We start from the raw sequence: 16,408 nt of genomic DNA on the forward strand, positions 1-16,408 counted from the left end.
GAATGGGTCACTCGAAATTGACCCCAGTTCAGTTGGATAGGCAACTTGACGAGTTCAATAGCACGCGAGAGCCTTCTATAAATATAAAATAATGTGAGAGACAAACTTTTATACATGCACAGTGGGGAGTATCCTAACTGGTTGGATTACCTTTTATCCAAATTCCACCAACACGTCACCATGGCCACTGGGGGGAAAAGAGATTCGATCATGTTTATACAAACCGACATGATACTCACAAAGCCATCCCACTCCCTCATCTTGGCCTCTCTGATCCCATTTCTATAATGTTAATCTCAGCATTCCGACCATTGCTGAAAATGGAGGAACCAGTCAAGAGAACCATCACTGTGTGGCCTAATGAGATGATCTTTATGCTTCAGGTCTGTTTGGAACGGATGAACTGGCAATTGATCAAAGAACCTGCCAGAAACTGAGAGGACACAGACTTCGAGAAATATGCCTCATTTGTCACTGGCTACACCAGTAAGAGTGCAGACAACATTGGTGACTCAACAATGTCATTTAATTGTCCAACCAAAAGCCCTGGCTAAATGGTGAAGAGTGCTTCCTATTAAAAGCCTGGCACACCGCCTTCAATTCTAGTGACATAATGACTCCAGAGTAGCCAGGAAAAAACCTCATCTTAACCATCAAGAAGGCTAAGACCACCTTGTCTCAGAAAAGATCAAGAACACCTGTCCAATAATGATCCCCGTCGTATGTGGCGGGGCAGCAAGGGCATTGTGCAAGCAAAGAATATGTCGACTCTATCCCTGTACCATTCACGCCTCCCTCTCTGATACTCTAAACAACTGTTAATCATGCTTTGAGGCATGAAAACAACACCAACCACAAAATCTATCCCTCTCCCAGGGGATCAGTAATTGTAGCAACAGCAAACACGAGAAAGACTCTGCAGAGTCAACCTGATTAAGCTGGCCAAGCTAGACAATATCCCAGGTCGTGTTCTCAGGGAGTGTGCACACCAGCTCACTGATGTCTTCAGGGACATCTTCAGCATGTCACTCACCCAGGCTACTGTTCCAAGTGTTCTGAAACAGTCACAATCATCGCTGTATCAAGGAACTCTACACTTTCAGAACTAAACAACTGCTGCCCACTGGCACTGACAGCAATCATCATGAAATGTTTTGAATGGCTGGTAATCAAAAATTCCATTCCGCCACAGTTATCAACATGTTCACTGAAAGAACCTTTCTCTAACATATTGCATAGCATCTGTCATGCACCTGGCCCTGACACACCTGACAAGCAACAACCGTCATGTCAGAATGCAGTTTCTGGATTTCGGTTCTACATTCAACACTATTGTCCCACAGACCTTGAACAAACTGTGGTTCCTCCTCCTCTGTCTAAATACAACACGGTGCAACTGGGTGTTGGACTTTCAAACCAACGGATCTCAGATGGTCAGAATGCACAATGGCACCTTCCTCCTCATCATCCTCAAAATGGGCTCCTCCCCATGGCTGTGTGTTGAGCTCATTAACTGTACACACTGTTCACACTCAACTGCATGGCCAAAGCCATTATAGTAATCACATTGTCATGTTCGCCAATGACATGACAGTGCTGGGACTCATCGCCAACAACAATGAGATGGTTGAGATGACCTACTGAGAGGAGATAGAGGAGTTGAAGGCCTGGTGCCAGGATAATAACCTCTTCCTCAATGTCACCAAGATAAAGGAGATGATTATTGATTTCAGGAGAATTTTCACCAGTCACACCCCTCTTTACATCAGCAGCACAGCAGTGGAAACTGTTAGCAGGTTTAAACTCCTAGGAGTGCACATCTCTCACAAATTATCATGTTCCTGGAACACATCCTCTACGATCAGGAATGTTACCAAAGCCTCTACTTTTTAAAGAAGCTGATGTGAGCTGGACTATCCACATCCATACTCAGCCATTGTAAATTTGCATACGAGAGATCACCCCAAGAAGCTGCGTCACTGCATGATGTGGAAACTGCACTGTGACAGGCAGGAAGGCTTTGCAAAGGGTCGTGAAAACAGCCCAATGCATCATCAGTACCAGCTTATCCTCCATCAAGGACATAAAGTAAATACAGAAAGGTGCCAGTAACATCATGAAGGATCCCACCCACCATATTTGTGGCTTGTTTGTCCACTCCCATCAGAGAGGAGGCTACTAGGACCATCAGAAACCAAAATAGTTATTTTGCCCAAGCAGTAAGGCTGATCAACATCGCCACATCTAACCCCCCTCCCACACCCACCACACTCCTACCGCCAGCAGTTTATTATTTCCTGTCACTCACCTTCTGTACAAATGCTCCTGTGCCTTGCATCATTTCCTGGCCATACAATCCAACTATGTATGCATATAAACTTTTCTCCAATTTATATTTATTATGTTTCTCTATTATTGTGTTCTTTATCTTATTGTGTATTTCTTATCCTGCATCAGATATGAAGTAACAATTATTGATTTCTCCTTTACAGTTTTGTACTGGAAATGAAATTAAACTATCTTTGATCATGGCCTGTATAGGAACACCAATGCTGAGGAATGGAAAAGTCTAAAGAAAATGTTGGATACAGTTCATAATGTCACAGGCAAAGGCCTTTCAACCACTGACCACACTTACGAGGAGTTCTGCCACAAAATGCCCCATCCATCATCAAATACAATCCCATCGAGGTCACACACTAATGGGACTCCTACCATCACGCAGATGGCACATAAGGTTTAGGTCCCACACCACCAGGTACAGGGACAGTAATTATCCTACAGCCATCATGCTCCTGAACTGGTGTGAATAATTTCACTCACCAGAATCCTGAACTTATTCCTGACCTACAGACTCAATGTCAAGGGCTATTTAAGACAATTCAACATAAGAGCAGAATTAGGACATTCAGCCCATGGAGTCTGCTCCGCTCTTTCATCATGGCCGATCCTAGATTCCACTCGACCCCGTACGCTTGCCCTAACCATATCCTTAGATCGCCCGACCACTCCAGAATCTATCAAGTAACGCTTTGAATACACCCACAGAGTTGGCCACCGCCTCAGTTAGTGGCAGAGCATTCCACAGATTCACTACTCTTTGGCTAAAATATTCCTCCATGTCTCTGTTCTAAAAGGTTGCCTTTCAATTTAGTGATGTGCCCTTCAGTTCTGATACCCCCACTAGAGGAAGTGCCCTCTCCACATCCACTTCATCCAGACCTTTTAACATTCAGAAAGTTTCAATGAAATCCCCATGCATTCCTCTAAATTCCAGTGAGTTAAGGCCCAAAGCTGCCAAACGCTTATTCATTCCTGCAATCATCGACGTGAACCTCCTTTGGATTCTGTCCAATGATATTACATCTTTTCTGAGATAAGAGACCCAAAACTGTTGACAACACTCCAAGTGCAGCCTTACTTGTGTCTTATAAAGCTTCAGCATTATCTCCTTATTTTATACTCTGTTCCCCTTGAAATAAATGCTAACAATGCATATGCCTTCTTTAGCACAGACTCAACTTGTGAATTAGCCTTCTGGGAGACTTACACAAAGACTTTTTGCACAAAGTCCCTTTGCACAACTGTTATTTGTATGTTCTCCCCATTTATATAATAATCTGCTCTGTTGTTCTTTTTAACAAACTGCCCCTTTTTTGCCAATTCTTCCAACGTCTAAGTCCTGCTGTGATCGCATTGCTTCCTCAGTACTACCTACCCCTCCACCTATCATTGTATCATCTGCAAACTTTGCCACAAAGTCATCAATTCCACTATCTAAATCATTGACAATGTGAAAGGTAGCTGTCCCAATACTGCCCCCTGAGGGGCACCACGAGTCACAAGCAGCCAACCAGAAAAGGTACCCTGTATTCCCATTCACTGCTTCTGACTGTCAAACGTTCTTCAATCCATGCCAGTATCTTTCCTCTAACGCCACAGGATTTTATCTTCTTGAGCAGCCTCATGTGTGGCGCCTTATCAAACGCCTTCAGAAAATCGAAGTAAATGATATCCACTTGTACTTCTTTGTCCACCCTGCTTGTTACTTGCTCGAAGAATTCTAACAGACTTGTCAGTCAAGGCTTCACAGAAACCATGCTGACTTTGACTTACTTTATCATCAGTTTCCAAGTTCACAAAAAACATCATCCTTAATAATGGCCTCCAACACTTTTGCAACCACTGAGCTTTAGGTTAACTGCCCTATAATTTCTTCTCTTTTGACTTCCCCCCTTCTTAAAGAGTGTGTTGACATTTGTAATGTTCTAGTCCTCCGGGTCCATGCCAGGATCATGTCTTTCTTTTTCAATATTTTTATTAAGTTTCAGATTAATATGCATAACAATATTAATGATACAAAAAAATTGGTATAACATTGATAATGGTTAACATATACAAGCATAATTTGAGTAAAATATATAATTCAAGCCTCCCAATCTCTAAGTAATTGAATATGAAAAAGTAATTATTAAAGAACCCCCTAAACGAAAAAAAAAACAAAACAAAACTGGGATGACCTATTCCTTCGGATGAGAACATTATTTGTCACTAACTCCACTCCTGTACAAAGAAACAAAAGATTACTAAAAAAGAAAAGGGTCTGAAAGGGACAACTTACATCATATAAAAATGTTGAATAAACGGGCTCCAGGTTTCTTCAAATTTAACTGAAGAATCAACCATACCACATGTATTTTTTCCCCAGGTTCAAACATAACATAATTTGAGAAAACAATTGAAAATTAGTAGGAGGATCAGAATCTTTCCATTTAAGTAAGATGGCTCTCTTAGCTATTACTGTAACAAATGCAATCAAAGGGTCAGCTGAAAAAGATAAAAGACCAACATCTGTCACTGGTAATCCAAAAATTGTAGTAATAGGGTGAGGTTTTAAATTAATACGCAAAACTGTTGAAATAATATCAAAAATATTTTTCCAATATTTATCTAAAAGAGAGCAAGGCCAAAATATATGTGTCAGAGAGGCCACCTCAGAATTACATCTGTCACGCACAGGATTTATATGTCCGTAAAAATGAGCTAATTTATCCTGAGTGTCATGTACCCCGTGACGGGTTAAAGAACCAGCAGGAATGGAAAATACTTTGGAGTTCAGTATTGCTATTAACTAATGATATTTATTAGTAACTACGTAATGCAGTAATATAAACACAGATATATAAAACAGGTTAGCAACGATTATATATAAGTAAGTGTGGAAATATATGAAAACCAAGCTTCTTCAGGTCGAGGTGTAAATAGATCGCCTTACGATGATGAGTAAAGTTCAGTTCAGTTCGTGGTATTGAGTTCAGTAGTGATGGAGACAGAGAGAGGGAGAGACTTGAGTCTTCCGGTGAGCTGTCGCCGTCGAAATACTTTTTAAGTCACCGACTGTGACCAAAACAAAGGGGACCGTTCTTCTGTGGTGGAGTTATCAACCCAGGCGAGGGTTGGCCACGAACAACTCCCCAGTGGTCACTCCCTTACCACACTGCGAGAGCCACCGATCGATTCGCCTGATCGATCCTCCAAAACCCACTTTTTCTGTGGGGACAACAAAGCTCATTCAGTGTCCAAAATCATGTGTCTGAGGTCTACCATCTGACCTATTTATCTCACCGTACGGAGTACCAACCGTCTCTCAAATAACTCTTCCCTTCTCTGTCTGTGTAAGAACGTAGAAGCAGGCAATGTCCTTGGGAGATGTTAACATACTGTGAGCAGTCTGCGCCTCTGTCTCTCTTAAAAACTAGATGTCGGTGTTAGAGAACTCTCTCTCTCTCTCTTCAAAAGCACAATTCATAGGGGTATTCGGGCACAGTTCATAGGGGTAATTCAGGACCCCGTCACATTAAACATAAGAGCTCTATGGACTATTATAGATTGTATCAGTGTATGTCTAGCGCACATTGAGGAAGTATTAACTAGTTGAAAATTTTTCTTCATTTTCTGTATAGGTAAAGATACCTGACGTTCTCTTTCCCATTCTTTTTTTTATCAGATGTACCTAGATGTATTTTCGCAACTAAATCATACAAAACTGCTATTAAGCACTTCTGATAGGGATTTGAACCTATTTTTTTCTGTAATATTAGTTGGGTGAAATATTGGAAAGTTAGGTAAAATACCATTCCAAAAACTTCTAATCTGCAGATATCTAAAAAAAATATGAACTAGGTAACTCATATTTATTAGGTAATTGTTCAAACGACATGAAACAATTATCCATGGATAAATCACGAAAGCATGCTATTCCCCTCTGTGACGAAGGTCCGTCGCCTACTACGGACAGCACATGGCGCACTTGGTTATACACTCATCCCCAGCCGTAATAGTGACTGGGTCTGAAACAGAGTTGCTGCTTGGAGCTGTCTCATAGAGAGGCAGCAGCAACCTGCACAGGTGTGCTGATGTTGGAGGATACCATCTTCAATTGGATAATTGATTTAATTAGCTTTTGGTTGGTCTAGAGGGAGGAGCTTAGCAGTTATAAGCATCAGGTTACCAAGGCTTTGGGGTGACTTTGGGGCAGTTTTTGTCTTGTTTTGAGGTAAATAAAAGCATCTCAATTTATTTTTGCGACTCAAGCCATCCGGTTATTTTTCTTAAACAATTGACCCACTGTTTTTTTTTTCCATAAGGATAAAGCTTGATCAATTCTAGAAGGTTGAAAAAAAAATTAAATATAATAGAACTAGATAAAATAAATTCGTTCAATCCAAAAAAAAAATGCGAAATTGAAACCATATTCGTATTGTATGTTTAATTATTGGATTAATTATTTGTTTATTCAGTTTAGTTAATGCAGAGGGGAGCGAAGCTCCTAAGATATAAACTAATGAAAACCCCTGCACAATGAGTTTCATTCCAATCTTGCGTACAAAACGTTACATATCGGATATTAATTGCCCAATAATAAAATCTAAAATCCGGCAATATTAAACCACTGTCCTTTTTTTCATTACTGTAGATATTTCTTGTTCAGTCTAGGATTTTTATCCTGCCATATATATGAAGAAATTTTAGAATCAATAATATCAAAAAAGGTTTTAGAGATAAAAATAGGTAGCATTTGAAATATATACAGAAATGTAGGTAAAACAGTCATTTTAATAGCATTAATTCGACCAATCAATGATAAGGACAGTGGAGACCATTTAGTAAACAATTGTTTAACATGATCAATTAAGGATATAAAGTTAACTTTAAATAGATCTTTATATTTTTTAATAATTTTGACACCCAAATAAGTGAAATAATCAGTAATTAATTCAAATGATAATTGTCTATAAATTGGAACTTGCATATTTAATGGAAAATGCTCACTCCTATTAAGATTTAGCTTATAAACAGAAAAACTACTAAACTAAGCTAGTAGTGATAAAACTGTTGAGACGGATTTCTCTTGGTTAGAGATATATAGTAACACGTCATCTGCATACAATGATACCTCATGCGTCTCCTTCCCATGAGTAATTCCAAATATATTGGGTGAATCACGAAAGGCAATTGCCAAGGGTTCCAAACCTATATCAAGTAACATGGACTTAACGGACAACCCTGTCTAATATCTCTGAAAAGCCTAAAAAAAGGGGGATTTCTGATTATTGGTAACGGCAGAAAAAGATGAATGATATATCAATTCAATCCAAGAAATAAATTTTGGGCTAAAGTTGAATCCCTCAAGCACATTAAATAAATATTTCCATTCAACTCAGTCAAACGCTTTCACGGCGTAGAGCGAGATAACACATTCCGGAACTTTAAACGAAGGAGTATATACAATATTCATTAATCTCCTAACATTGAAATACGAAAAGCGATTTTTAATAAATCCTGCCTGATCATCAGAAATAATTTGTGGCAGTATTTTTTCCAATCTATTTGCTATTATTTTAGAAAAACATTTGGAATCTAAATTCAACAAAAATATAGGTCTATATGTAATGGTACGGTTCGAAATCCGCATTTCCGTTCACGGTCTCGTCCGCATACACAGGACTCTGGGTCTTTCGGCTTTCCCTGGATAAGGTTGGACTTAACCATAAGCACCTGATGCTCATCTTGAGACTGGGAATATAAGTGGCCCTGGGATCGAGTGTGGGTGCTGGATCATCCCATCAGTCTCCCCTTGGAGCAACCCACCGGTGGAAGTCTAGTGCTGTCATCGTGATATGGAGTTGGCTGCTCCGTAGCACGTCGAGGTTACCAGCCGCCTCGAGTCTTGGGGCCACCCCGAACCTAGCTCCTTTCCTGTCCACCGCCTCCATCGGGTAAGCCAGGCCGATTGCCATTACCCTGTGGTTGGTTCTGCCTCTTCCTGTCCCTCGTCTCCGACGAGTAAACCAGGCCGATTGCCGTTACCTTGCGGTTGGTTCTGTCTCTTCCTTCCCCTTGCCTCCATCGCGTAGGCCAGGCCATTAGCCGTTACCCCGATGTTGGGTCTGTCCCTTCCTGTCCCGTGCCTCCGTCGGGTAAGCCAGGCCGATTGCTGTTATCCTGCGGTTGGTTCGGCCCCTTCTTGTCCCTCGTCACCGACGGTAAGCTAGGCCGATTGTCGTTACCCTGCGGTTGGTTCTGCCCTTTCCTGTCCCTTGCCTCCGTCGGGTAAGTCAGGCCGTTTGCCGTTAACCTCCAGTTGGGTCTATCCCTCCCTGTCCTGCCCAGGAGTCCCGCGTCCTGCCCAGGAGTCCTCGAAGTACCCTTACCCCGTCATGTCCTCGTCTAGTCTCCAAGACCCTGGGTCTGCCGGAACCCTAGCCCCGTCACGTCTTCGCCCGGTCTGCCGGAACCCTAGCCCCGTCACGTCTTCGCCCGGTCTGCCGGAACCCTAGCCCCGTCACGTCTTCGCCCGGTCTGCCGGAACCCTAGCCCCGTCACGTCTTCGCCCGGTCTGCCGGAACCCTAGCCCCGTCACGTCTTCGCCCGGTCTGCCGGAACCCTAGCCCCGTCACGTCTTCGCCCGGTCTGCCGGAACCCTAGCCCCGTCACGTCTTCGCCCGGTCTGCCGGAACCCTAGCCCCGTCACGTCTTCGCCCGGTCTGCCGGAACCCTAGCCCCGTCACGTCTTCGCCCGGTCTGCCGGAACCCTAGCCCCGTCACGTCTTCGCCCGGTCTGCCGGAACCCTAGCCCCGTCACGTCTTCGCCCGGTCTCCCGGAACCCTAGACTAGGGCTCGGACCAAAAAACTAGGAGAAGACCTGACGAGGCAAGACCCAGGTTCTGGGTCCTTGTCCAGTCACTAGCTCGGAGTTCACGCCCAGGCTCCTTGTTCCCATTCCGTCGTCCTGGTCCTGCTTCCCTAGCCTAGTCTATGTTCCTCTCCCTACTCCTAGTCTGCGTCCTGTCCCGTCATTTAGTTTTGTCCGTTCCTGTTCCGAGTGCTTCAGGGCCTGTGTCTTGCACTTGGGTCCATTCCCAACGCCCCCCTTATGACAGTACATGATGCACAATCAGTAAAGCCTTTATCTTTCTTTTAGGAATTTAAGAAATGGATGCTTCATAAAAGGATTGTGGTAATTTACCTACAAGTAAGACATCCTTAACATTTTTACATAGCCATGGTGAAAGTAAATTTGAAGAAGATTTGTAAAATTCTACTGTAAAACCATCCAAACCTGATGCTTTTCCAGTACTCATCGCAAAAATTCCTTTCTTGATATCGTCTTCCGTAGTGGTTGCATCTAGTTCTAAACGTTCATTAAGTGGTAATTTCTGAATGTTCAATTTGATTAAAAATCATGCATAATGGTAGACTCTTCAGGAAATTCGGATTGATATAGAGATGTATAGAAGTCTTGAAAAGATATATTATTTCCGTCATGATCAACCGTCAAGGTACCACCCCGTTTAGAAACTTTACTGATCAAACGTTTAGCCAAAGCAGCTTTCAGTTGGTCTGCCAATAATTTACCCGATTTATCGCCATGTACCTGTATATAAAATTAACTTTTAGATTTAAGTAATTGATTTTCAATTCGGGAAGTTAATAACAAATTATTTTGCATCTGAAGTTCAACCCTCTTTTGATAGAGTTCTAAATTAGGGGCAACAGAATACTTTTTATCAATTTATTTAATCTTATCAACCAATGTACATATTTCATTATTAATTTTTTTTCAATTCAGCAGAATATGAAATAATTTGCCCATGAATATATACTTTAAAAGTATCCCACAATATTCCACTGGAAATTTTATCCGTAGAATTAGTTGAAAAGAAAAAAAACAATCTGTTCATTAATAAAATTGGCAAAATTTGAATCCTGAAGTAAAGTGGAATTGAACCTCCATGTCTTGCACTAGACGTTACATCAGTGATTTTAATTGATAGTTTCAAAGTTATTCACATGCAATAACAGACGAAAATAATCGAGAATCAATAACAATATAATCTATTCTCGAATAGCTATGCTATACATGGAGAAAAGAGAACTCTTTCTCATTATGACGTAAAGGCCTCCAAACATCTAAGATTCCGTAATCAACTAAAAAGGAGTTAATAAAAAATAGCGGAGTTGTTTGGAGATATTTGATTAGAGGCAGACCTATCCATCAAAGGCTTCAAGCAACAATTAAAGTCTCCGCCCATTATCAACTTATTTATTTAAATTAGCTTTAAAAATCCAGGGTAGTCGGTATCTGGTGCATAAATATTAACCAAAACAACTTTTTGATTATAAAGTAAGTCAGTTATTAGCAAAAATCTACCATTCGGGTCTGAAATTGTTTCATAATGAACAAATGAAATCGAGGAATCTATAAAAATAGAGACACCTTTTACCTTAGATTGTGAATTAGAATGAAACAATAAACCCTACCAAAACCTAAAAAAAATGCTGATTATCCATCCTCCTCATAGGAGTCTCCTGAGCAAAGATAATCTGAGCATTCAGTTTACGAAAGAGATTAAAAACCTTCTTCCATTTAATTGGATGATTCAAACCATTTACATTCTATGACACAAATTAATAACATTATCAATTTTACTACAATAAGCCAAATGGTATGCGAAGGGTTAACCTTACTGCAGAGGAAACCCATGACTCAGGAAGAGGAAAAAAAGTTTAAAGAGGAACTGGAATCTACGACGCTTCAGACATATTTGTAGTTTCAGAACATCCCAATTGGAAAATACTAATCTAAAAGAAATACAATGCCCTACCCACCAAGCCCGAAAAAAAAAACAACTGGCCACTGCCAGCCAGTACACTAACTAATCCTAAATAAATTACCCCCATCTCTCATGAAGACATAGCTCCAAATGGAAGGAATGTAATAAACCACCCACAGACAAAACATTATGAGAGAAATACCAAGAAAAGGACAAAACAAATATTGAAAAAATGAACCCAGTCATTGCAAGACATTTTGAAAGGCGAAATCTTGAAAAATGAAACAAAATACAATCTTATTAATGTTTCAAAAAAAAGGACAATCTGTCGCCACGTCAGAATGTTTAGGTTAGATTAGATTAGATTATTAGGACACGCAGTCCTCTTTTATTGTCATTTAGTAATTTTATTGTCATTAAGAAATGATACAGTGCTCCCCCAGAATGATATCACAGAAACACAAGATAAACCACGACTAAAAAAACTGACAAAAACCAAATAATTATAACATATAGTTACAACAGCGCAAAGCGATACCGTAATTTGATGAAGAACAGACCATGGGCACGGTAAAAAAAATAGTCTCAAAGTCTCTAAAAAGTCCCATCAGCTCACGCAGACAGTAGAAGGAAGAGAAACTCTCTTCCTGCCATGAACTTCCAGCGCCGAAAACTTGCCGATGCAGCACCCTGGAAGCACCCGACCACAGCCGACTCTTGAGTCCGTCCGAAAACTTTCAGCCTCCAACCTGCCTCTGATACCGAGCACCGAGCACCATATTTACCGAGCGTTTCGACCCTGGCCCCGGCAACAGGAGATAGGCAAAGCCGAGGATTTGGGGCACTCCCCTCCGGAGATTCTCGATTGCACAGTAGCAACGGCAGCGAAGCAGGCATTTCAGCATTTTCTCCAGATGTTCATCCGTGTTTCTCACCTCTGTCTCCATCAAATCGGGATTGTGCATGGCCCCTACTTGTATCATTTCGGAGCGGCCGCGCGTGCTGTGTCGTGCCACCATCTTCTAAGTTAAAAATATTTACATACAATAATAAAAGAGAAAAGAAATCTTAACATTAAAGCATTTTCAACATCTATACTCCAAAAAAAAATACAGGTATAATCCAACCAAGAATGATAATTCCCGAACTTTAAAGGCAAATCTACACGTTAGTTTTAAACTAATAGACAACTACTTTCAGACATGAGAAAGCAGTAAATTTATTAAACAGTTGAAAATTAATCAAGCTCTTCAAGAAATTGACGTGTCTCCGTCACTGATATAAACCATTTACGTGATTTTTCTGGCAAAACAACCCTTAAATGCGCAGGATGTAATTTATTTTGGTATAATTCCTACATCAACGACTGAAAAAGAGACCTCTCATAACAACTCTGGACTAAAATCCTCCACCAAACGGAATTTGAGATCCCTGTGCTCAATGACTCCTTTCCGACATGCAACTCGAATTAACTGCTCCTTAGTATGCACATAGTGGAATTGTAGAACAACTGCTCTGGGTTTTAAATCTTTCGGAGGTTTAACGCTTAACAAGCGATGATGTCGGTCTAGTATGGGGGGGCGGGGGGGGGGGGTTTGGTTAGAAAACACTACAGTACCGAATACCTCCATTAAAAATTGAGGAAAAAACTTAATGGGATCGCCACTTTCAGCATCCTCACAAAGTCCTATAATCCGTAGATTCTGTCTGCGACTGTGATTTTCCAGGTAAATGATCTTGGCTTTATATCGTTCCAGCGTTTGAGTGGTCGAGAATACCTTCTTTTCCAACGAGCCTAATCTACGTTTTTTTTGTCTGCCATTTTCATCAAGATCCGAAATTAGTTGTTGTTGTTTCTTCATTCTCAAGTTTAATTGCTCCGAGTTGATCTTCAATATTATTTAACTTTATCTCGAGATTAGAAAATCTTTTATTAAATTTATCAAGTTTATCATCCAAAAGCTTGGATATAACTTCAAAAGTCAGTTGTGCCCGTTTAGGTTGTTTAAACTGCTTAGCGTGCCTCTCTCTCTTCCATGTCCATTGTCAGCTTCCTTGCTCTCAGTAAGTGCCTTTTTTCCCTCTGTTGCCATTTCCAAGAATCAAAAGTCAAAATTCAAGCATAAAAAATAATGTAAACACTTCAATGTGAATACTAAACGGGTGGTAAATAAATGGAAAAAAAAGAACAGAGCAAAGCAATCTAGTGCTTTAAGAGACTCCCGGATCATGTGATTCTTGTAATGTCATTGACCAATGCATCCACTGACTCTTCAGCAACTTCTTTTAGGACTGTGGAATGTTGTCTATTTGGTCCAGGTGACTTATCCACCTTCAGACATTTCTGGTTGCCTAGCATTTCTTTCCTTTGTAATAGCAATGACAATCACTCCGGCTTCCTGACACTCATGGACCGCTGCCTTACAGCTAGTGTCTTCCACTTACAACTAATATTCTCGGTATTAATTGTATTTTTTCTTCTTTGGCATATTGGTCTTTGTTTATACTGAGTTTGTCATGAATTCAATTGCATTTGTTTATTTTCCTGTAAATGATGGAGAGTTACACACTACAGATAGAGAGACTGATAGCCTGCATCTACATCATCCTCCCGCCCAGGATCAACTCAGACTAAGTCCTTCAGAACGCAGAGAATCAATTGCCAACTCTATGAATCCACTGTGGAATGATTGCCATCTGTGGAAATCACCTGGTCAAAACCAGCATCATGTACATAATCACATTTACAGTATAACAATTGAAAGAAATGGCTAAACAGGTTCGTAAATTTGCACCACCCCCCACTGGTATACCTTTCTTCAATTAAATGCACCGACAAATGGAACTACATGGTCTGGAAGACTTGGAGAAGATGAAGTTAATACCCATGTGTCTGACCTACTTCGCCCAATCCCCAGGATGGAGAGGGTGCCCAAAGAATTTAAGGCAGTGAACTTGACTGCCGTTTGTCAGAACAGGAGGATCACTATGTACATCTAAAATAAATTTAAACAATGCAAGATTAGACATCTAATAACATTTGCCACAGGACTTCGGGCACACTTTGTCTGACTGCTTGGACAGGTTGACTATAACTGGTGAAATACACAGGCTCAGGCAAAATGGACAAGGACACTAATATCATATGCAATTGAGAGTCAGACAAGATTGTGAAAGAATTTTGAATCCATTGACAACCTGTACTGATTGTAGATTTTAGGAAGGAGAAGAAAGATAAACACACACTAGTCTCATTGAAGAATGTGGTGGATAGATTGGGCAGCTTCACTTACCTGGGTGTGAATAGTTTTCAAGATCTATCCTGGGCCAGAACATAAAGGCAATCATGAAGAATGCTTGACACAATCTTATTAAAGGAGGTTCAGCATGTAATCAAAGACCAGCAAACTTTGACGGATATACAGTAGAAAGCATTCAACTGGTTATATCATGGCTTCATATGGAAACTCAAATGTAGAAGAATGCAAAACGCTACAGACAGTAATGGTCTCAGCCAGTTCTATCATGGGTACACCTCAACCTATCATCACGGTCATCTATAAGTGATGTCTTGGCTTCCACAGATGCCTGCGGCAAAAAATTCCACAGATCCACCAGTCTCTAGCTACAGAAATTCCTGCTCATCTCTGTTGTAAAAGGAAGCCCTTCTATTCTGAGACTGTGTCATCCGGTACAAGACTCGTCCACCAGAGGAAACATCTGTTCCACATCCACTTTAATCGAGACCTTTCGAAATTTGAAATGATTCAAATACGTCACCCGTCATTCTTCTGAATTCCAGTGAATACAGACCCAGAGCCATCAAATGCTCTTCATATGACAAACCAGTCGATCCAGGAGTCACTAGAAATGAACGTTAACATCACATTTGCCATCCTCACCACTGACTTAATCTGCAAATTAACCTTTAAGCAACCCTGCAGAATGTTTGCACCTCAGAATTTTGTATTTTTTCTCCATTTAGGAAATAGTCTACCTTTTTATTTCTGCTACTAAAGTGCATGACTATACATTTCACAACACTGTATCGCACCTGTCACTCATTTGACCATTCTCCTACTCTAAGTCCTTCTGTAGCTTCTCTGTTTCCTCAAAACTACCCGCCCATTCACGTATCTTTGTATCATCCACACACTTTGCAACAAGGTATCAATTCTGTCATCTAAGTCATTGACATACGACGTAAACAGAAATGATTCCAACACAGACCCCAGTGGAACACGACTAGTCACCAGCAGCGAACCAGAGAAGGCTCCCCTTGTTTCCATTCTTTGTGTCCCGCCAGCCACTGAATTATCCATGCTAGTATGTTTCCTGTAATACCAGCAGCTCTTACCATGTTAAGTAGCCTCGTGTATGGCACCTCGTTTCAAAGGTGTTCTAAAAATACAAACACAAAACATCCACTGATTCTCCTTTGGCTATCCTGCTTGTTATTTCTTCAAAGAATTCCAACAGATTTGTTAGGCAAGATATTCCTTTGATTAAACCATGCTGACTATGGCTTATTTTACCATGTACCACCAAGTACAGAACCCTGAAAGCACATCCCTATCAATCAACTGCAGTATCTTTCCAACCACAGAGGTCAGAGTAAATTGCCTAAAATTTCCCTTCTTCTGATTCTCTCCTTTCTTGAAGAGTCGAGGGACACTTAAAATTCTCCCGTTCTTCCAGAGCCATTCCAGATCTGGTGATTCTTGAAAGATAATTACTAATGTCTCCACAATCTCTTCAGCTATCCCTTTCAGAACCTGCTTCAGGTGATACATCTTCATTCAGACCTTTCAATATCCCAAGAACGTTCTCCTTAGTAATGGCAACGTTATACACTCTGACCCCTGACACTCTTGTACTTCCAGCGACGGTTATGTTTACCACATTGAAGACTGATGCAAAATACTTATTCAGTTCATCCACAATTTCCTTGGCCCTCATTACTACTTCTACACTCCAACATCATTTTCCAGTGGTCCAATATCCAATCTCAGATCTCTTTTTCACTTGATGTATTTGAAGAAACATTTGTTATCGTCTTTAATATTATTGGCTAGCTTACTTTTGTATTCCATCTTTTCCTTCTTAATAGCTTTTTAGTTGTCTTCTGTTGATTTTTAAAAGTTTCCCAATCCTCTGACTTGCCACTATTTTTTACACTAATACGTGCCCTCTCTTGGGTTTTTGTATTGGCATTTTCTCTTCTTAGCCACCAATGAGTCATCTTGCCTTTAGAATACTACTTGCTCTTTATAGATCCATTGACTTGCGA

Source organism: Mobula birostris, chromosome 10 (assembly GCF_030028105.1).
Source record: "Mobula birostris isolate sMobBir1 chromosome 10, sMobBir1.hap1, whole genome shotgun sequence".
NCBI classification, from domain to species: Eukaryota; Metazoa; Chordata; class Chondrichthyes; order Myliobatiformes; family Myliobatidae; genus Mobula; species Mobula birostris.